Here is a 22,706-nt window from a genome sequence, read left to right on the forward strand (position 1 = left end):
ATTTCAAGTTTTGGCTGTTGGCAAAAAGACCTTTGAAAAGAACCCATCTATACATATTCAAAATTCGAACCTCACATGTGAAAAAACAGTAAAATTATTAGGCATTGAAATAGACTACCAGCTAAATTTTGATATTCATATCAGCTCAATCTGTAGGAAGGCATCACAGCAATTAAATGTTTTAAAACGTTTAGGCTCATTTTTGGATAGACTTAGTAAACTTACTATATTTCATACTTTTATTCTTAGTAATTTTAATTTTTGCCCTTTGGCATGGCATTTTTGCACTGAGAAAAATTCCAAAAAACTAGAAAAGGTGCAGGAAAGAGCACTCCGTTTTGTTTATGAGGATTTTACCAGCTCCTACGAGGACCTCTTACTTAAAGCTAAGGTGCCTTCCTTGCAGATCAGACGGATAAGAACAATGGCTCTAGAAACTTTTAAAATTATAAACAACATCGCTCCTGTGTGCTTACAAAATTTGGTGAATGTCAAAAAGTCTAAATATTCTTTCAGGTATGTAAATATTCTTGAAATTCCACAGGTAAAGTCAACCCGTTACGGTAAAAAATCGTTCAAATTTGCTGCTGCTACTTTATGGAACAGTCTTCCAAACCATTTCAGGACTGAAAACAGTTTTTCACATTTTAAAAGTCTTGTTCAGTCCTGGAACGGTTTGGAATGTCACTGTTCTGCTTGCAGATAATTCTTAAACTGTTTTATTATTTATGCTGCTTATTTGTTGCTCTGGTCAAGCATGTTTTTACTTCATTCTAAAATTTGTTGATTATTTTTATTGCATGCTATGTACCGGTATGTGAGATTTCAACTTTGTATTACAGGTTGTTTTATATGTCAAAATGCACTGTTTTTATGTTATTTATATGTTTTTATATTCGGTCAAAAGCTCCTTAGAGCTTGTGTTGCTTATTTGTACTCATGCCGAATCAAAATAAAGTTTTCTTATCTTATCTTTATCTTATCTGCCAGAACTGAAAAATAAACTACATAGTCCACATAAGAGGGCATGGATGTGAATTAACAGAATAGACAACAAAGGACAAAGAAAAAAAGGAATAAAGAAAAGTGAAAGAAAGAGAATAATGGAATAAAAGTGTAAGTTATAAAAAATATAACTAAAAAAAAGAAGACAGAAAAAAGACGCCCCTTCCGAGACGAGCCTTACATGCACTGTTATTTGACGCTGCCGAGTTATTTTGAGATTAATACATGTATTAGTAGTCAGCCCGTAAAGCCTCTTTCACCAATTTGAGGATTACCCAAGGTTAATTTTACCAAGGATTTGTATAGTTAGATCCTTGATTTTACGGCGGCTCATTTATTTTGGCTTAGAAATAAACATAATTGACAAGTTTCTTTCCCCTGCATTCTCGATCCCACATGTAAATAGCACGGTGATTTCAAATAAGACATTGATTGTATTACAACACTTGCCGTCAGTATTTGAATATATTGATTAAGAAGGTATAGAAGATTAATGCACGCACACTATTATCCACCACTGGCCTAAATAGTTAGTCCGCAAACAACGAGCTCATAAAAACCTAGCACTTTGAACGCACCGGCATGATGTGAATCTGAAAGCTTCCCACTATATCCATTTCTACCCATAGAAAACTTTTGCTATTCATTTATCAAAAATGAAATATGTTGATATTAATGGTATATAAGAATTATTGGGGAATTCAAACCATTCCTATTGTAAGTGATAAAACTAAATTTATATCAGGGTGATTGAAATGAGGGTGAAAAGGGGGGACCAGGAGTTCCTGTTTGGGAAAAAAAATTGGTTGATTATACATGGAATCACTGATGCATGTCAGGAGCAGGCCCTTTTAGGCAGTCGGTGGGCCCCCACTAATGAAAAATTATGGATCCCACCACTGTGGTCTTCAGTTGTATTATCTTTTAATTTACACCTGTATAGTGAGGGGTGATAGGACCTTTATCGGGACTGCGGGATTGGGTGTTTTTAAGGTCAGGATTTCGGGATTCGGGAATTCTTTATTCGAATTTTGGGACGTTGGGATTATGTTGTTTTTAAGCTGGGATTTCGGGATTAGGAGCCCCCCTACCCTCCCTCTATAGTGTATATTCTAAAGTGTAAATCAAGGGAAAATAATGTTAACTATCTGTGCATTGGGAACTATTAAAAGGTATTTTGGGGGAAGAAAGAAGGGAGGGTGAGACCATGGCAGGTAATCCCCACCCCCTTCAATTTGAGAGTATGCTATTATCTTGTCAACGGTCCATATCCCCACCCCTAAACCATATATATTCTTGAATGGGACAATAAAACAAATCAAATGAAATTAAAAGGAAGTGTTTGGGGGTTACCCCATGTACCCCACCCTGTTCAATTTGATAATGTGCTATTATCTTGTGAACGATCCAGATCCCCACCCTAAACCATATATATTCTTGTGGGGGACAATAAAATTAATAAAATAAAATAAAAAGGGAAGTCCGTCCCCCTCTAGTAAGTAGTTTGAAAACTTGTAAACGGTCAAGATCCCCACCCCTAAACCATATATATATATTCTTGTATAGAACAATATAACAAATAAAATGAAATATAGGGAGAGTCCATGGGGGTCACCCCCACCCCCACATGTTCGAGAAACTTTTAAATGGTTGAGATCCCCAGTGGGTAGGTTAAAAAATTCGGGATTCCTGTTTCCCACCCTCAAACCATATATATTCTTGTATGAGACAATAAAATAAACCAAATGAATATAGGACCATCCCCTTTGTCTTGGGTTGGGAACCCCCCCTTTTTAAAATGGCTGGATCCGCCCCGGCATAAATGAAAATGAGATACAGCTTTCAGTTGTATTAATAAAAACCTCACAATAAGTTCAGAATATCAGAATATACAGTATTGCAAGATTCTCTCAAAATGTACACATAGAGCTGAAAAACTGTAAAATTAATCATGCTTATTTAACTTTAAAGTCCATGGAGTCCATCTAAATATGCATACTCTCGAACAAAGGAATATAAGTATGCAATAGACATCAAGTTTTCAAAAATAAGAGTATCTATGCCAGTCAGGGGTACTACTTGTACAAGTGTATTTTATTTACTTGAAGAAGTAAAAAAAAATATACATATATAAGTAAATAAATAATGTTTAAATAATCTCCCCTTCATTTTCTCAAAAATTTACTTGTATAAGTAAATTTTTCTTACAATCCAACAAAAATCCTCAAGTTTTGAGATGTAAAATCATGCCTTTAATGATTTTTCCCAGGTTTGCTCAAATTTTTTAATTAAAGTTCAATGTTTCATCTCATTAGTTCAACAAAGAAACTGATTGCGCAAAGATCTAAAGTATTTGCGCAAGGCCTTCAAAAATTGCTCCTTGGGGGCTTGTAAATGAGCAGTGTTCTGAAGATAACAGACAAATGAGATTTTCATTGTCCATGAAATTGCACTGAAATGATTAGTAAAGACATCTGCAAAGAGCAGATAATTTAAAATTCAATTACAGCAAAGAAATCCAAAGATTTCAATAAAAGAAGATAGGATGACTTTTTTACTTCTACAAGTAAAAAAATCTGAATGTCTAAGGGACATAACTCAGCCAATATATTTTTTTACCTATACAAGTTGATAAAATTCACTTGTATAAGTAGCGTACAAATTTACTTATATGTGTATATTTATTTTTACTTCTTCAAGTAAATAAAATACACTTGTACAAGTAGTACCCCTGACTGTATGCCATTAACTTACAATCTTCAATCAAGTAATAATTTCGGTTTGTTGTTTAAATATTTCGGAGGTTAGTATGACCTCTTTTTTGGTGATGATGTTTTCGTTTTAAAGTTGGGAACATTTTTTGTACCAACAAAAATAAAAACACAAAGTCAATCTAGAATTATGTTTTTATAATTTTTTATGTTTAGGTTGTCAGCAAGATGAAAAGGACAAGTATGCAGTTCAAAATTCAAAATGTGGATAAGCTGAGGTTCAAGGTCTTACCTTTGCAGATTTTCATATTTTGCATGAATGAATTCAAAGATTATATGATGGACGGCAGAGAAAGAAAAAAAAAACTTTTCAATTATCCTGCTCCTGGATAAATGTAAAACATGTTGTTTTTTGGTAAGTTTTATGCTCTGTTTTGATAGTGTAAGTGCATTCATCTGTCCAGTCTTTCCTCTAAATTGTAAGTTTTTGGTGAGTGTTCGCCATGAATTTCAGTAAGTAACTTGTGGATTTACATGTATATATACTCAAAATTTAGTACTAATATTAATGGGATTTTAGCATGACATCCTGCCAAATACTTGTTAATCATGTTTATGTTCCAGAACATACAAGTATTTGGACTGTACGCATACAGTCTGCCCAATTTTAAGAAGTTGGTCAAGTTTATTAGAAACAAATGTACAGTACAGATCAACATAACTGAAATCTTTAATAGATTAATACAAAAAGTTTAATTGCAGTTAAAATAAAAACACAGGTTTGGTCGAGCTGGTACCAGACAGTACAAGTATACTTAAATGGTCTGACTGTACACATATGATGGGACTGTAAGTTCTGGACCATAAACGTAAGATCAAAATACTAATATGGTCTGGAACATTTATACATGTCTTAAAATTAATATCAAAAACGTTGGTGTTTTTGAACTTGGTATGATCTATATGTCAGTGGTGCAGGTTTTATTTGACCTTGATCTCATTTTCATGGTTAATTGATCAGTGTTTTTGTGATTTGGACTATTTTTCTTAAACTATAAGTAATAGGTCAACTATAATTGTTGTATTGAAGCCTTGATAGCTGTATATGTCTGCCTGACATGGTTCATTAGTCTTTATTTATTTATCTTGGTCAATGTTAAGTTTATGTGACAGTTGTGATAAAGCTGTATACTTAGGACTATCAACATATTATCAATGATTAGTAAAAGAAGGCGAGACATTTCAGCGTGTGCACTCTTCTTATTAAACACACATTAATATACATCATGTACATTAAACAGCAAAAAAAAATATTGATGCAAGATGCCATTCAATAATAACTTTTACTCTTTTATGTATAGGACAAGAACTATAGAAGATACAGAGAAATTATAAACAGCAGAAATGATAGGCAATTTAAAATTTGCAGAAGCAAACTAAACCTAAATGGTAAGACCACTTTTTTTTTTTTTTTTTTTTTTTTTTTTTTTTATAAAGTTGTTGAACTTGAAGAATGATAATCATGATTACTATAAAAATTAAAAAGATGTGGTGTATTAAATATGAAAACTATCATGGCTTTAAGAAAGCAATTGTAGGCCTGTGACAACCTTCAATAATGAGAAAATCCATACCCTTAAGTCAAAGTAGGCAGCTATAAAAGACCCAAAGATGAAAAAATGAAACAATCCAAACTGTAAAACTAATTGCCTAGTTTATTACAAAATAAATTACAAAAAATAAATATGACCGATATGAAACAACAACAACAACAACAACCACTAAATTTTAGTGTCAGACTAAACTTACAAAAACTACAGGCTCTGAACTTTGGACAGGCACAATAGGAATATGGCAACCAATGATGTTAATTTCCTGCAAACACAGACTGGACTAATGTAAATCAACTTATTTTTTTGCGAATACTTTATTTTGCATTTAATACTTTCTAGTCTACATCACAGCTAATCATTTTTCGCGAGGTTCAAGTTTACTTAATGTATTTTAATAAATAAAGATACATATGAAAAACATTTATTGCTGTTTCTCTCTCCATTTATAACATTTTATTTGTTTATTTTGTGTATTTATAGGTGATCAGACATCTTGGTTTTCATGATCAATAGGTCATTACTGAAGAGGAAACTTAAAGTTGAAATTTATTTACAAAGTGCATAATTGGATTAATTTGAACTGGAATGTGTGCTTTCCTGCAAAAAAGAAACAGGAAATTTCATCATTATCACATGATAATGCCCATAAACAAAATGGAGTTCTATCATAGATACACAAAAACACTATTGCATAAAAGCAACAACATATTATATATATTAATCGAAAGAAAGGAGAATGCAGTTCAAATACTATTTTGTTGTTGAAAAAGGAACACCAGTTTTATCCACTCATTTACATCGCTCCCTCATATCAAATGTACGGAAGGAGATCTTGAAGAACAATTTGCAAAAATGTTTTCTCTTAGAATTGAAGGAAAATGTTAAGTGAATGGAATAATGTATTCACTGAATTCTTACGTAGTGGATTGAATAACTGTATACAAGTTGAAACAGAAGAAAATTTTAATTTAAAATAACACGAAAAGTGTTTATTTTATTATTTAATCTGCAAACATATAAACAAATTCTTTAGAACACCACAAATGGTATGACATTCAAATTGGTTGCTTATTAATGTATTGCATTGAAACAATTACAAGGAAAACAGAATCATTTGCTACAAAAAAAAATTATAAATCAAAGTTAAATTTTATAAAAAGTATGAACAATACCTAGATCTAAACAGTCAGACTTTATCAATTTTCAATGTCATTAAAAAATGTTGAGTCAAACATTTATGAAAGTTTTGAATATCATTTGCATCAACTATACAGTCTTGTAATAATTATATATATTCATACTGTTTATATGTATACATGGTATAGCGAAGAAATGTTTAACAAGTAAAAATAAGGGAAAACATTTCCTTAAGGGAAATTTGTTGTCTTGAAGGAAATCTTTTTCCCTTGAAAAAACAATTTCCCTTGAGGAAAAAAAACAATTTCCCTTTGAGGAAAAATCTTTTTCCTCTATGGAAATTTGATTTCCCTTGAGGAAAACTACTTTTCCTTTAAGGAAATTGTTGAAAAAAGGGGCATAACTTTTTCAACAGTGGTGCTAGAGCCAAAAAATGTTAGAACAAATATCAGGGAACCAATACCAACCAAGTTATCAACTTCATTTTGACTTAACTCCAAAAATTAAGGTGAACAACTTTTGCTCTCAGCGGATTTGCAAACTTGACCCCGAGACAAATCTGCTTTTCTGAGATGTTTTATAAGGTTCCAAAAATATGTTATGCCCTACAGCTTTCCATCCAGCTAAGGCAGAAGTGTATTCTCTTTTTTTCTCATATATCCAGTATTTGCAATAAATTGTAATTTTTATGAAGAAAAAAATTTAAATGGAAAATAATGTTTGTATTGTAATATAATATGTTCCCATGGGAAGAAAAATTGTTCCTATGTGAAAAAAAATTGTTCCCATGGGAAGAAAAATTGTTCCCATGGGAAGAAGATTTGTTCCCATGGGAAGAAATATTGTTCCCATGGGAAGAAAAGTTGTTCCCATGGGAAGAAAAGTTGTTCCCATGGGAAGAATTAATTCCCATGGGAACTTTTTGTATTCATCTTTTCCCATGGGAACTTTAAAGTTCCTATGGGAACTCTAAACTTCCCATGGGAAAAGTAATTTTTCCCATGGGAACTTTCAATGTTCCCATGGGAAATTCTAATATTCCCATGGGAATTATCAAATTTCCCATGGGAAATGTACTTTTAATCAGCTGCAGTGACAAGAGTGACAACAGTGACAAGTTGGGACATATGGCATTTTTTAAATTTTTCAATAATCTATCACTGGTCAAAATTTTGTTTTGATATCTTGTAAACCGACAAAGTCAGATTTGCGGATACCGGAATGGCAAATTTGTCCCGCACAGTGTTTTAAGCTTGGTTTTAATGAAATTTAGAATAGAGAATTCAAACACTGTTGAAGAAAATATACATATTTGTGTTAATTCGCCTCAGTTTAATTTGTTAATTCAAGTTTGACATTAAACATTTTAATCCGCGATCCACATTTACCTGACAATCTTGTCGGCCCAATCTTGTATATTGTATTTTCTCAATGGAATAACATCCCGTGCATGTAACCATCAGAAACTTAGACAAAAAAGGATATTTATAATGGTATTTATTTGAAAATATCTTAGTAGTATAATTTGCCAAATAAGCGAAGAATTATAATCTAGCATAGTTCAACCAAGGATTTGTATAGTTTCTTTTGAATAAAATAGTGTTGGTGTTTTTGGCAACATTGCCGTTATTGAATAAAAATATAAAACTTTCGCTTTATGATAATTATAGGTTAAAATGTTTATTAAAATGTATAATATTTGTCTTATAACTACATATAATTGGCATTTTAGAATGACGTGAAGTTCATCTTCAATAGAAGAGCTACAACACATGTCATCTCCGGGACTTCTTATTCTTTCATACATTCCAGTTTCTACTTTTCTAGTGGAGCTACCTCACATCTAAATTTTGCAAAAGCACTTTTGTTTTTTATTGACAGAATATTTTTAACAAATAACGGTTGACCAACGGTATATTTTTAATTCCATTTCGCTCACTTGAATAGAAATACCAATGTTTACTCTTCTGTCGTAGAAATGTCAATATCATGTTATTGTTTGTACGTACAAAATGTATCATTATATCGAAATATGTCAGTCCCAGCCAAGATTCGCTGAATAACCACGAAATACTTACAGATGATAAAATATTTACACAAAAAAGTAATGAATTTGTATGAACGTTATGTACGATGAAGTTAATAAAGTGTTCACAAAAAGTAAGTACATGTATGGCTGTAAATGTTATTTAAAGTCGGAACATATATATATATATATATATACTTTAACCGTGAGAAAAAATATAAGCTTTGGTGAGCTTTATAACCGACTTTTATATAAAAACCGCAATGTATGAAAGTTACACAATTAGAGATGAACGTTTGATAAATGCACGTTATCTATAACAAACACAATTATACACGATTGACGAACGCACGATACACGGTTAAGACTGAATGATTGATGAACGCACGATGCACGCACGATACACGGTTAAGAATGAATGATTGATGAGCGCACGATACACGGACGTTACACGATTAAGAATACACGATGCACGCACGTTACACGAAAAATACACGGAGCGATGAATGATGAACGCACGATTGGTACACGCACGATACACGCACGATGCACGCACGCAACACGCACGATACACGATGAACGCACGGAATAATGGTCAGTTTGAATTTTAGAAGGTCTGTACTCATATGGTCCGACCATACGTGTATGGTCCGACCGTACGCGTATGGTCCGGGTAATTTACACTCTGTTACAGTTTACTTTAAATACGTCTCAACTCTTCATTTGGTATGACTGTTCATTAAAAAGACGCTATCATATAGGTAATTTTATATTAATTTACATAATCATTACAAAAAGATTAGCTAAAACAAATTAGAAGTTTCAAATAGTTAATTTTCTTAACTTGTCAAAACAATATAAATAAACACATTCATACCAATGGCCATTGCCGATGGTCATTACCGATGGTTATTACCGATGGTTATTACCGATTTTTTTATAACGAGTGAATGGCAATATGTCCACTTAAAAATATTTCCAAAAATTTCTTCATGAACTGTTACACAAGAAGTCAATTGAAAGTAACACATTTTATTTAAGTTGTCTAGTGAATATGGTGTATTGCAGTCGTGTTACGATATTTAAGACCTAGAGCTTCTTAAAACATCGTAGATATATCGGAATGGCCCAAGACCTCGGTATCACTGTACGCAGCTGCAAAAGGGGTAACTTTTCATTCGCAAACAAAAGATGTAAATGAAAAGGATCGTGCACAACAAGGACTAGTAAATGCAAAAAAGCTATGATACCGTGTGGAATTAACTGTCACCTCAAGCCTACATGCAAGAATGTAATTAGCTATAAAAACTAACTAGGGCATCAATATTTAATTTTTACATTGAGTTTTTAGATAGTTTTTGTATTGATACGTTTATTATATAATTTAAAAAAAACAACCTATATGGTCCAAATACTCATATGGTCCGGCCCGTTAATAACCAAACGAGTATAATACTCATATGGTCCGACCATACGTATGGAACGCCACGACTGCCTTATGTTAATTATCAGCATTATACGCAGTGTTCACAGCATTATATGAAGTGATCACAGCATTATATGTAGTGCTCACAACATTATATGAAGTGATCACAGCATTATATGCAGTGCTCACAGCATTATATGCAGTGTTCACTACATTATATGAAGTGCTCACAACAATATATTAAGTGCTCACAACATTATATTAAGTGCTCACAACATTATATTAAGTGCTCACAACATTATATTAAGTGTTCACAACATTATACGTTTTTTGTTGTATGATGAGATTGATGTATGATGAGATTTATGAATGATGAGATCATTCGGTAAACTTCGTTTTTTAGCGGAAATTACCGAAAACATAATTGGTAAATTAATCTACATCTACATCTACATCTACGACATAGCGGAGCTATGTCGTCACTTGAAAAGGGTACTTCGACCCATCACTCAAGTATAGTTTTAACTTTTGACGTCCTCCAACATGACAATAAACTTCTATATTTACAAACAATGGTTCCAAAATTGTGCTAAAAATTTATATACAGGTGCAGGTTAAAAACATTTGCTACCAGTATCGACTGTCTGTGTTGCTAGCCACTACAGAGGAGCTTGGTGAGTTTGGTCTTGAATTCCTCACTGCTCTCGATCTCTAATAGTTCATCTGGTAGTTTATTCCAGTCTCTGATGGTCCTAGGGAAAAAGCTGTATTTGTAGATATCTTTGTTTGGCCTGATTTGTACATATCTTTTAGTGTTCGGTTGGTGGAGTCTCGACGTTCTTCTTGGTTTTATAATGTGCGTTGGAATAGGTATAGCAACTCTTTCATGGATGGCTTTATGAAAGAGTGTTATACGTGCTACTTTTCTTCTTATTTCTAGTGGTGTTAGATTTAATTCTTCTAGAAGAGTTGTTACTGTTCCAGGCTCCCTTGAATAATTGCTTTTGATAAAGCGTGCTGCACGGCGTTGGACCATCTCAATCTGATAAATATGTTTTTGTAGGTGAGGGTCCCATGCGCTGCAAGCGTATTCAAGGTGCGGTCGGACAAGGGCAAGATAGGCTTGTTTTTTAACTGCCTCTGGACATGATCCAACATTTCTTCTTAATGCCCAGCAAACAAATTTAAACAGTTATTATTATATATGTGATCATTAAGGCAGTATCCAATATTTAAAACGGATTGAAATAAGTAAATTAAGAAGTATGATCAATTTAACCCAAGTTTATTCCACACCATGCAGGGCATTTTAAACTTATTTTGAGGATTAGTTTCACCATATTCACAACTTAATATTTATATATATTTACTAGAACACATCCGTGATATCGCGGGTCTGTGACTGAATTAAAGAATATAACTATGCGTAAGCCTTATTTTAGTATTGGTATTGTCATCTGATAAAGTCATGCCGATTATAAGATGAAGTTTTCTCTGCTTTTAACATCTTTCTGTTTGAACCCGTCGAATTATCAAGTGGGTGAAATAAAAGGAAGTCAATAGGTATAATTTGTATTGCCTGATATAAATATTTTTTTCAATATATTACAAAATACAATATATCATAAATAATTAAATACACAAATGAAAATACATAAACATAGATATATAACCAATTATTTTGGCAAACATCCGCCACTATGAATTTATAAACGGAAAAACAAAACAAAAATTTTAACAAGGGAGGGAGGGTGGGTAATTTCAACGTAATATCAAATTCAAAAATGTAAAGAAAACACTTTGCAATAGTATAAATAAACAATTAACAACAAAGGAAAAGTGTATATCCAATAAAAAGAGCGAAATAATATAGTGAGTAAATTTAATGCAAGAGTTTATACTAATGAAAATCTAGTTTGAACCAGTGTGATTACTGAGGTGTAAAATATAAATTTCACTGTTTTGCTAATTAAATAATTTAAATCTTAAATTAAACCAATTATCAAGTGGGTGAAATAAAAGGAAGTCAATAGGTATAATTTGTATTGCCTGATATAAATATTTTTTCAATATATTACAAAATACAATATATCATAAATAATTAAATACACAAATGAAAATACATAAACATAGATATATAACGAATTTTTTTGGCAAACATCCGCCAAGCCTGCAAGGCCGCCAAAAAAAATTAAAGATAAAATAATAACTAGTATCAAAACAGTTATAATGATGATAAAAACCAGACATACTATGATCACTCTTTTTTCTCACTTCAAATAAGCTCCATCCTTTCAAAATGTGTATAGTGATGAAAGGACAAAACAGCAAACCAACTCAAAATATATGTAGATCTTGAGTAGTTAGAGGAAAACCAGTATCATATTCAGGATGCAAGTTCTCTGAAAAGAGAAAAAAGAATAATTACAGTAAACAATATACATGTGTGAAGTAAATAAAAACACAGTTGTAACACATTACAACTTATATACTCTGATGCTTAATAATATTGATTATCTTTTTTCTGAAAAGTTCTGTACCAGCAAAATTTAAATGAAGCCCATCTCTCGGAGCAAATAAGGAAGCATCTGGAATATTGTCGAGTACGAAACTCCTATACAAATTACAATATAATAAATTATTTCTTTTACACAATCTTTTTAACTCAGTATTAACTTTATCAACTTTAGCTCCAGTTTTCATGTGATCAACTGGTCTAGGAAGAATAGAAGTAAAGATCAACTTAGCAAATGTCATCTTTTTTAACTTGTGAATTAAATCTCCGAAATATGATATAATAGTATCTACGGATTGAGACGAAGAAATATTATTAGTACCAACATGAACTATAACGAAATCTAATGAAATTAAATCTACTTTCCCAGATGAAATTAACTCAGTAAGACGACCAATAGTGGCACCAGGAAAGGCCTGAGTTGTACACCCATCTATTCCACTAACATATTTAGGTATAGACGCTGACACAATGGTCGCCCTTTTTTCAAAGAAATTCCCTGTAAAAATTTATAATAAAACATCTGAAATATGTGCCGTCATCTTTTCTGCTACTGAATGCTACTGAAATCTTATCATCTAATGAAAATTTTAAGTATCTTTTATAAGCATCGCTTTTCCAATCTCCGTACAATTGAATTAATTCAGTAGGTACTTCTGCTGCAAAAGCCCAGACACAATGGAGAATCTGGTATCGAGACTAAATGTATCAATAATTCTCTCTCACCAAACTGAATGGTTTTCGACCAGTTAACACTTATCAATAATAGCTTACGCTTACAATCGAAAATAATACTATCCCTACAAAGCTGCTTATTATGATCAAAAGTAGAAATGGATTCTGGCACCAAATTAGATTTTCTAAACATTAGAAAAAAGGCATGTAAAAATAAACACCATATAGTAGCATCATATGCACTATTCATATCCAGCTTCCTATAAATTGGAAGTAAAATGTGAGGAGTAATTGGCAAGGCCTGTTTTTGACAATGTGCCTTAATTCTACATAAACCTCTTAATACTAATCTCAAATGAAAAGCTTCAAACTGTGGATATTCTAAATCTAACAATAAATGCAGATATCTTACTGAACTAAGATAATTCTTTATAGAGTCAACAGATTTAAAACTTCTACTTAGAAACTGTGCATATAGTGTCAAAACATGAACTGTAGCAGGAACAGGCATAAGTTCAAAATATATACAAAACATAAAATATGATTCTAACTGAGTTTTCTTATTTTTATAAGTACTCTCCGCAAAAGCATGTTTAGCAGAATCTTTACATTGAAACCGCAGAACCTCTAACTCTGTAAAATAAATTACCAATTATTTAAAAATGAAAAATCTGACATGAGAACTGGTACCTCTTCATATCTATCTACTGAAATAGCTGACTTAAATAACTCTCTGTATTTATGACTACAATGCCATCGAGACAAATAGTCAGCAAGTCTATTTTCTACACCTAAAATGTGTCTGGCTCGAACTTCAAACTGAAAACTTGCTTGAATAAAACAAAGCTCTCTCAAACAAGTTTGCATAAAAGCATCCTTAGATGAACCTGAATTGATGACCTGAATAGACGCCTCATTATCACAAAAGATCAGATTTTTTTTTTTAATTTCAACGTAATATCAAATTCAAAAATGTAAAGAAAACACTTTGCAATAGTATAAATAAACAATTAACAACAAAGGAAAAGTTTATATCCAATAAAAAGAGCGAAATAATATAGTGAGTAAATTTAATGCAAGAGCTTATACTAATGAAAATCTAGTTTGAACCAGTGTGATTACTGAGGTGTAAAATATAAATTTCACTGTTTTGCTAATTAGATAATTTAAATCTTAAATTAAACCACCTGGAACTTGTCAATTTAATATTGGTATAATTATTGATTTTGTTTGGAAAACAAAAATCTCTGGAAAGGAGTATTTTTTAATCAACAGTTTTGTCCTTTATGAGTTATGAATAAAATTGAATCTTTGATTCACTGTTTTACGTCTAACAAATTGAAAACTGTACATGCTGTACCTATACGCCTTATTTTAAGTCCAGATTTTTATTATTCGTATTGCCATCTTAGAAAGTCATACTGATTAAAGTACTACAATCGGGAACAATGTGACAATGATTGAATTAAGTAGTTTCAACCCTGTGATTACGACCCGTGTATATAGCAAAATCTTAAATACAGCGTTTCGTGGTACTCCTGTCAGATTCTGAAGTTTGCGTTTGAAGTATTCGTACTGATCTCAGCTCAACACAACTCACTCACTTTTTGGACAAATCATTATGGAAATACCAGATGAATTGAATGCTTTGTTAGCATCCATGAAGTTGACTGGAAAAGTACCTGCCTGGAGGTTCTCGGCAAGCACTGACCAGGTGACAGTACAGCTAACGTGGACAAAGGCTACGGAACTAGAGGTATCCTCCAGTAAAGCCAAGCCGGCCCTGAAAAGTAAACCCCCATCCACCAAAAGAAGGGACGCCAAGCGTTACAACCAGTGGGTGCAGGCCAAAAGCACTGCTGCGACATCGGCTGAGGTCTTACCACACACCACCAAGGTAGACCAGAACCAACAAACAGAAGCCACAACAGCACGAGATGGAAGCAGGGAGATAGTACCCACAAAGTATCAAGGGGAACCTGAGGGCATTTGCATCAAGACGGACACTGTCATCAGTCCGTACAACCCCAGGAAGGCATGCCATCGCCAATACTACCTCCAGCCAACCAAAGACAGAGGCAAGCGATGCCGGATCGACTACGACGAGGGATTCGACCTAGACGATCCCGAGTTGCTCCGGACAACACCACCTCACACATCGCCAGTATTGATGCCATCTCCAGAAGCAGTTACATCAGCTCTTTTGATCTTAGAACGGCCAGATACGCCTTATCACACTCCAAGAAATAAAGTAAATGCTAAACGGTCAACAGAACCAGATAATAAGTAGAAAGTCCGCAATACCCAAACAGGATAGTCGGACAGAAAAACCCATACATCATCATCATCACTCCTGTCAGATGCGGAACGTACAGATAATGTAATAGTTAACAGGTGAATATATTATTGGTATCGATTCGACCCGGAACTTCTTAATTATTGGCAATATTAATTATGTGGAAAACAAAAGGGTCTGGAGTGATGTTATTTTTAATCAACAGCATGGTACTATATTAGTTATATATACTCTCAGATCAGTACTTATAGTGTCTTTTTATTGTTGGGATATACAAGTACCCGCCCACATGCAATTTTACTCTATTTTCTTGTTAGATCATATGTATTTATATTTGTACCCATCTAATGAGTTAATATAAAAAAGAAGATGTGGTATGATTGCCAATGAGACAACTATCCACAAAATACCAAAATGACACAAACATTAACAACTATAGGTCACCGTACGGCCTTCAACAATGAGCAAAGCCCATACCGCATAGTCAGCTATAAAAGGCCCCTATACGACCATGTAAAACAATTCAAACGAGAAAACTAACAAGCCTTTTACAACTGATTTTCATAGTTCGTTCTTATGTTGTTCTGTTACGCCACTGTCCCAGGTTAGAGGGAGGATACCAACATCCCGCTAACATGTTAAAACCCGCCACATTTTGCATATATGTGGCCGTCCCAAGTCAGGAGGAGCCTTTATTTCAGTGGTTGTCGTTTGTTAATTAATGTGTTATATGTATATGTTACAGTAAATAGGTGAAATTAGGAATTACACGTAATTACTAAACGTTTCAGTAAATACCTGTAATTACTAGCCAATTCAGTAATTACATGTATTTACTAGTTGTTTCAGTGATTACTGGTAATCACTGATTTTTTTTGTCATTTTTACAGCTATTTACTAACTTGATGTTTTTGTTTTAAAATTAAAAACATAATTCAAGATACCAAATAAGAAAGTAAAGGGATAGGGATTTTAAGGGAGCTTACTTAAGGATGTAGGAATATAAGGCACATCAAAAGTGCATACTCTTTAGTGTTTGTGAATTGAAACTGGAAAATGGGTGTTTTATAGGTTTTAAAACTCTGTAAATATATGCATGTCATGCATGCAAGACAATGATATCAATCCAAAATTGATTTTCATAATTTGGTTAAACTAAAATCTTCATCATGCACTGTGGTTTAAAACTTTAAAATAATTTTCACCAAATATCCTGGATTTCTACAGAAGCTAAATTTTTATGATCATAAGATAATATCCCAAGGTAAAGTTTGTAAAATGAATCCTTTTTTTCGTATATTACTTATAATTGGACTGTTTTTTTCCCCCAGTTAACATTACATACACTCTGCAATTAAAGTTTTTAAAACATTTGGTTTTATAAACCATCCTGGATTTTTACCCAATTTTGACAGAAGCTTCTTACAGTACAAGTCAAAAGATAGTATCTAGAGGAAAATTTTAATATTTTTCCCTCTTTTTTGTTGAGCCTGCGATAACAGCAAAAGTAGGCTTTTTGTTCTACAAAACCCTTACAACTTGAATAGCTTAATACATCGATAACCCATCTCCAGCTAGGGGTTGAATTGGAGGTCACATAAATACGTATTCAATGAGGTCCAAATATTCACTCGCAAGTGTACAACTCATCAACCTTGCTTCTCAGCTAATTTAACAAAATATATCCAGATTGGCTGCTAACAGTGAATTATCATTTCACTATATCATTTTTATTAATGATTTAACAACAAAATAAATATAAATATTCGGTCGTAGGCCTCAGTGAATATCATTGTTTCAAAAGTCAATAAAACCGCATATTTACCTCATCAAAAGACAGTAATTGAATAATATTCTTCAAATTCAAAGTTTTCTTTAAAAATTTAAAACATAATGCCTAAGGAGAATTTTCCATTTCTGATTTCCATGTCTGCTGAAATTTGTCAAAAATTATCTGTATAATGCTGAACTTGAACCATTTTGGATTAAAACTAAAGTTACTCGGATTTAACCAAATATTTAAAGGTCCATATTTATTCAAGATTTTTTTTTATAGAAATCAACCATTCAAAATTTTAAGAGTACTAACTGATATTTTAGTTAGTATTACCATAACTTTTGATCACCTGACCATTATACACCATTGTTTTAGCAGTCAGTAAATAGGTTTAAAAATTCATTTTAAAATTAGTAATTACTGGTAATAACTGGACCGTTTCAGGGATTACTTGTATTAACTAAGTGCATCGGTGATTACATGTAATTCCTAAATTTTAGTAATTACATGTAATTCCTAATTTCACCTATTTACTGTAACATATACATGTTAGTTTTTCGATCGTTTGTTTGTACATAAATTAGGAATATTTTTCGTTTATCATTTCGGGGCCATCTATAGCTGACTATCCGGTATGGGCTTTCCTCATTGTTGAAGGTCGTACTGTGGCCGTTTAGCTGTTTAAAATTTCTGTGATGTCATTTTGTCTCTTGTGGAAAGTTGTTTCATTGGCAAGCATACCACTTTTATATATATATATGTACCGTGCAAACTGACGAACAAACGTAGAAAACGTTTTATTCATCCCCACAAACTCAATTTTCATCAGAGATGATAACTTTAAATGAAAATGTTAAACAGGGTCTTGAAAGGGTAAATTTTTCTATGAAAGTTTAAATTTCTATATAAGACTGCTGATCATATTTAGAAGACAATCTTAGTACTTGCCGTGCTAAAAAGCTTGTAAAAAATGGAATAATTGATGTAAAGTTATGTTTAACACCTACAGTGAAATGCTTTAAACTGCATTTTCCATATCTGTTAGATACTTATTCATGTAAAAATGCCAAATTCTGAAAATTGATGCCAAAAATGACTTTATCATGACATATATAAGCTAGCGTAATATGGCACCTATGTGTTATAGATAGCTTACTGTGTTATTGAAAAGGCAATTAAGCTTTTTAAAACTGAGTACGGACTATAAAGTGGCACCTTGCTAAATTTCTTCAGTAGGAAATGAACTCGAGAATATATCATACAAATTTTCCTACGATATTTCATTAAATAAACTTTTAATTATTTAACTTACATTTTGCAATTCGTATTTCTTACGACGAACAGAACTACTTCAATCATTCACCTCTCAGTTTCATCTTTTCCTTACTTATTTCAATCAGTTTTAAATATTGTATGCTACCTTATGATAACATGATTTTAATAACTTTTTAAATTTGTTTGCTGGGCATTACCGTAATTTACCAATTATGGATTCGGTCATTTCCGCTAAAAAACGAGGTTTACCGAATGATCTCATCATTCATAAATCTCATCATACATCAATCTCATCATACAACAAAAAACGTATAATGTTGTGAACACTTAATATAATGTTGTGAGTACTTAATATAATGTTGTGAGCACTTCATATAATGTTGTGAACACTGCATATAATGCTGTGAACACTGCATATAATGCTGTGAACACTGCATATAATGCTGTGAGCACTGCATATAATGCTGTGATCACTTCATATAATGTTGTGAGCACTACATATAATGCTGTGATCACTTCATATAATGCTGTGAACACTGCGTATAATGCTGATTATTAACATAAGGCAGTCGTGGCGTTCCATACATACGCGTACGGTCGGACCATACGCGTATGGTCGGACCATATGAGTATACGCATATGGTCATGACCATACGCGTATGGTCCAAATACTCATATGGTCCGGAACATTTACACTGTCGTCCATTTTTAGTTGATAGCAAAGATATGACCAGAAAATTGCCCTCCAAAAGTTTGACCCAAATGCTCCAAGAGAAAGTAAAATAAAAGGAAGTACTTGGGGGAAAAAAATAACATTTTTAAAGGTAATGGTAATAAATCATGTTTGTAACTGCTCTTTTAGTTTGTTTTAGATGAAATAAAATGTTCTCAATACAAAACTTTTTATTTAGTTCTTTACATTCTGTTGTACTTGGGAAATAAATCCTAATACCCGAGTCCCACTAGGCCACGATCGCACTACGATCTGTGAAAAAAATGCAAATTTTGACGAGCGTAGTGCGATCGTGTAGATCGCAGTGAGGTCGTAATACGGTCGTGGTAAGGTCTTGGAGATCGTGATGAGCGTGGCCAACTTTGAACATGTTCAAAACAAGCGTGGTGCGGTCGTGGCGAAATCAGGTCGTAGTAGAAGCGTAGTGAGAGCGCAGTAAGGTCGTGGTAAGATCGCAAAGGTCGCTGTACCATCGTAGCGAGAGCGTAGCGAGAGCGTGATTCTATTCGGGCAGACAACACTACGATCTCACAGCGGCGTTATCACGACCTCTCTACAATCATCCCGTTCTCATCGCGACCCAACTACGCTCCCACTACGACTATACCACGTTCACACCACGCTGTTCAAGACCATAGTACGATACAAGTACGCTCATACCGTTCTCAGCACGCTCTTGCTACGACGAGTCTACGTTCGTACTACGACTATTTAGAGTTCTTGTCATGCCAATTGTCATTGTCACATAGATGATTTAAAGCTCTCCAGTTTTTGTTTGAAACATCAATTGCAATTGAACTATGGAAACACAAGACCATGTTAATGTAGTGATGCTTCTTCAATCAATAACTCAGATACAAAATCTTAACGACCAAGCCATAGTGTTGTTATTGAGAGAACGAAGAAGAAGGATTTGAAGAACATTTAGACGGCGTAGGTCCTTTTGGATTCGTCCTTGGTCAGCAACGGATAGGAGACTCCAGATTGGTCATTATGATCAGTTGATGAACGAGTTAAGAATGAGGATGAACCTTCCTTCTTCATTTTTTAAGAATGCCTCTAGTGATGTTCGGTGAAGTTCTTAACCGAGTTGGTACAAGAATTGAAAAGACGGATACGCTATTTCGAAGAGCCCTATCGCCTGGTCTTAAACTTGCTATCACTTTAAGTCATTTAGCTACTGGTGACAAGTATTCGACCTTATAAATGAGAAATAGAAGGAATGAAACAGTATTTATATGGAGTTCGGTGCTGACATTATTGTTGAGAGCGTAATGAGATCGCGGTATGAGCGTGGTTTGGTCGTAGTAAGGTCGTGGGACGAGCGTGCTATAATCGCAGTAGAAGCGTGGTAAGATCGTGTTACAATCGCATAAATCGTGGTATAATCGTACCGAGGACGTGAAGAGCGTAGAAAGGTCTTGATAAGCGTAGTGAGGTCGCAGAATAAGCGTGGTGAGAACGGGGTATAATCGTAGCAAAATCGGCGTAGAAGCGTAATGAGGACGTAGTAGCATCGTGAAAGCATCGTGAAAGCAACGAAAATGTTTATTTTTATGCCGCTCATACCGCGACCTCACCACGATCTGATTTTGTTTTAGATCGTGATGAGCGTAGTGCGATCGTGGTGTAGTGGGACTGGGGCTTAAGAGAACCTAAAAAAAACTATAAACCCTAGCATCATAAGTTGTATCTAGAAGAGTTTCCACTGTGTTGGAGGGAACCATGTGATACGTATGTTTGTATAATATCATATTTCAGGCGTTTTATGTATGGAAACATGGAAGGCCAAACGATAATTTCAATGACTTCTTGCATTTGGACTCGGTTACAGTATTTGCCCTGTGTGGTTTATGTTCAATGGGTGATTATCAAAATGACGGACTACAATGTTTCTAAACACCAAATGCCTGTATGTCTGTCCGTTTATTTGTATGTTATCCAGCAAGATATGTATTCCCATCTTACAACGGCATTAGAAACCACCCCATACCCTAACACTATAAGCATCGAATGCAGGCGTTGGACAAATGTTGTTTTGGTCAAAGATCATTTTATTTCCCATGAAATGTTTGCGTTTGACCAATGAGATATAATAATCGAGAGTTAATATCCCATTGAAATCTGACTGTACAGAGTCTGGCTGTAAGGACATATCTCTTAGATTACCCCTACGAAGTCGACGCCCATATGTTCGAGTACTCACATAACAACTTGGAAGCCAGTGCAGTATCTTCGTAGCGAAGCAGGGTTAAATGGATTAACTTTAATGACATTTAAGCAGTCTGTCAACCCGAAGGGTGGTGAAACGGAGTAATCCGGACTTTTGTCTACCTTTTACAGTTCCTGTGTCAACTTGACTTTGTAAACATCTGACAATGACGGTGTGACTATTGTTGTAATAGTTACCTATGCTCCCAGTCCTCATACTGACATTTGACATGCCAATTGCATGCCAAATTACAGCCACAGGTAACTTAGGCCTTGCCATGTTACATTCGGATTTAATAAAGGTCAATTGTCGCATGCACGATGTAGTAGGAAGATGATTAACAGGTATATAAACAGTGTATTTGTAAACGCGCATATGCCCTTTACTAAAGCGTTTGTTGACTTTTTTACCTGAGTTAAATCTTTTTGATCGTAATGAACTTTCTATGTGTAAATTAAGCCAATTCATAACACCAACCACTCATATGTATTAAAGGTTTTTCTGCAACGCACTCCTATACCAAGTCTTCACTGAAAAACAATGTTCAAACCTAGGATTAGATTGCATAAAAACTGCAATTTTTATACGTGTTCAGTGTTTAAACAAATTTCGTCTCATCTCAGCACAAACAATATTTTCAAAAAGAACAATCGATTGAAAAAGTATATTTTAACAAAACGCATATGACTAGCAGGTCGAACAACTACTATTCTTAAACGCCGCTGATTGCTTTTTGCTATTGACGATCGCCAAATAAATTGATCAGAAGGTGCAACAAAATGAATCTCTTTATTAATTTTGAACCAATCAGAAAACAATATACTTGCGGAACATGAGAATCTGAATACAGCACAAAAAATATTTTCAAAAAAGTGAAAACGTATATTTTTACAAAACGCATTTGGCTAACAGGTCAAACTCAAGCCTTGCTGACTGCAAATGACGATTTATATAAAGTCCGTCAAAGTACCACCGAAATATAACTGACAATATGTTCTTAACTTTTACGAAAAATAATATGAATGGTTGGTGTTATGAATAGGCTTAAAATACACATGGAAAGTTCATTACGATCAAAAAGATTAAACTAAGATAAAATTTGTGAAAAGTTTGATAAGATTCGTTTACTGTTGTGATATACATTGATATACACGGTTTAAATTCTAATTCGATAACAAGTGAAAAATCTATCATATGATGTTTACGGTCTAAAGTTTAATAATATGATAATTACTTTAGGTGCGAACGTATTAAAATATTTAGATAAACTTATTTCAAATCGAGCAATCAATCCGTTGCCTGTTT

At 33.5% G+C, this 22,706-nt stretch overlaps 1 long non-coding RNA gene across 1 annotated transcript; it reads left to right on the plus strand.

The window, feature by feature from the left end:
• The first annotated feature begins 1,396 nt into the window (after positions 1 to 1,396).
• LOC134719458 (uncharacterized) lies at positions 1,397 to 6,664 on the plus strand. Its single transcript, XR_010107591.1, has 4 exons — positions 1,397 to 1,485; positions 3,933 to 4,131; positions 5,078 to 5,165; positions 5,810 to 6,664. It is a non-coding gene; the product is annotated as an uncharacterized LOC134719458 (long non-coding RNA).
• The last annotated feature ends 16,042 nt before the right edge of the window (positions 6,665 to 22,706 follow it).

Source organism: Mytilus trossulus, chromosome 5 (genome assembly GCF_036588685.1).
Source record: "Mytilus trossulus isolate FHL-02 chromosome 5, PNRI_Mtr1.1.1.hap1, whole genome shotgun sequence".
Taxonomy (NCBI): Eukaryota; Metazoa; Mollusca; class Bivalvia; order Mytilida; family Mytilidae; genus Mytilus; species Mytilus trossulus.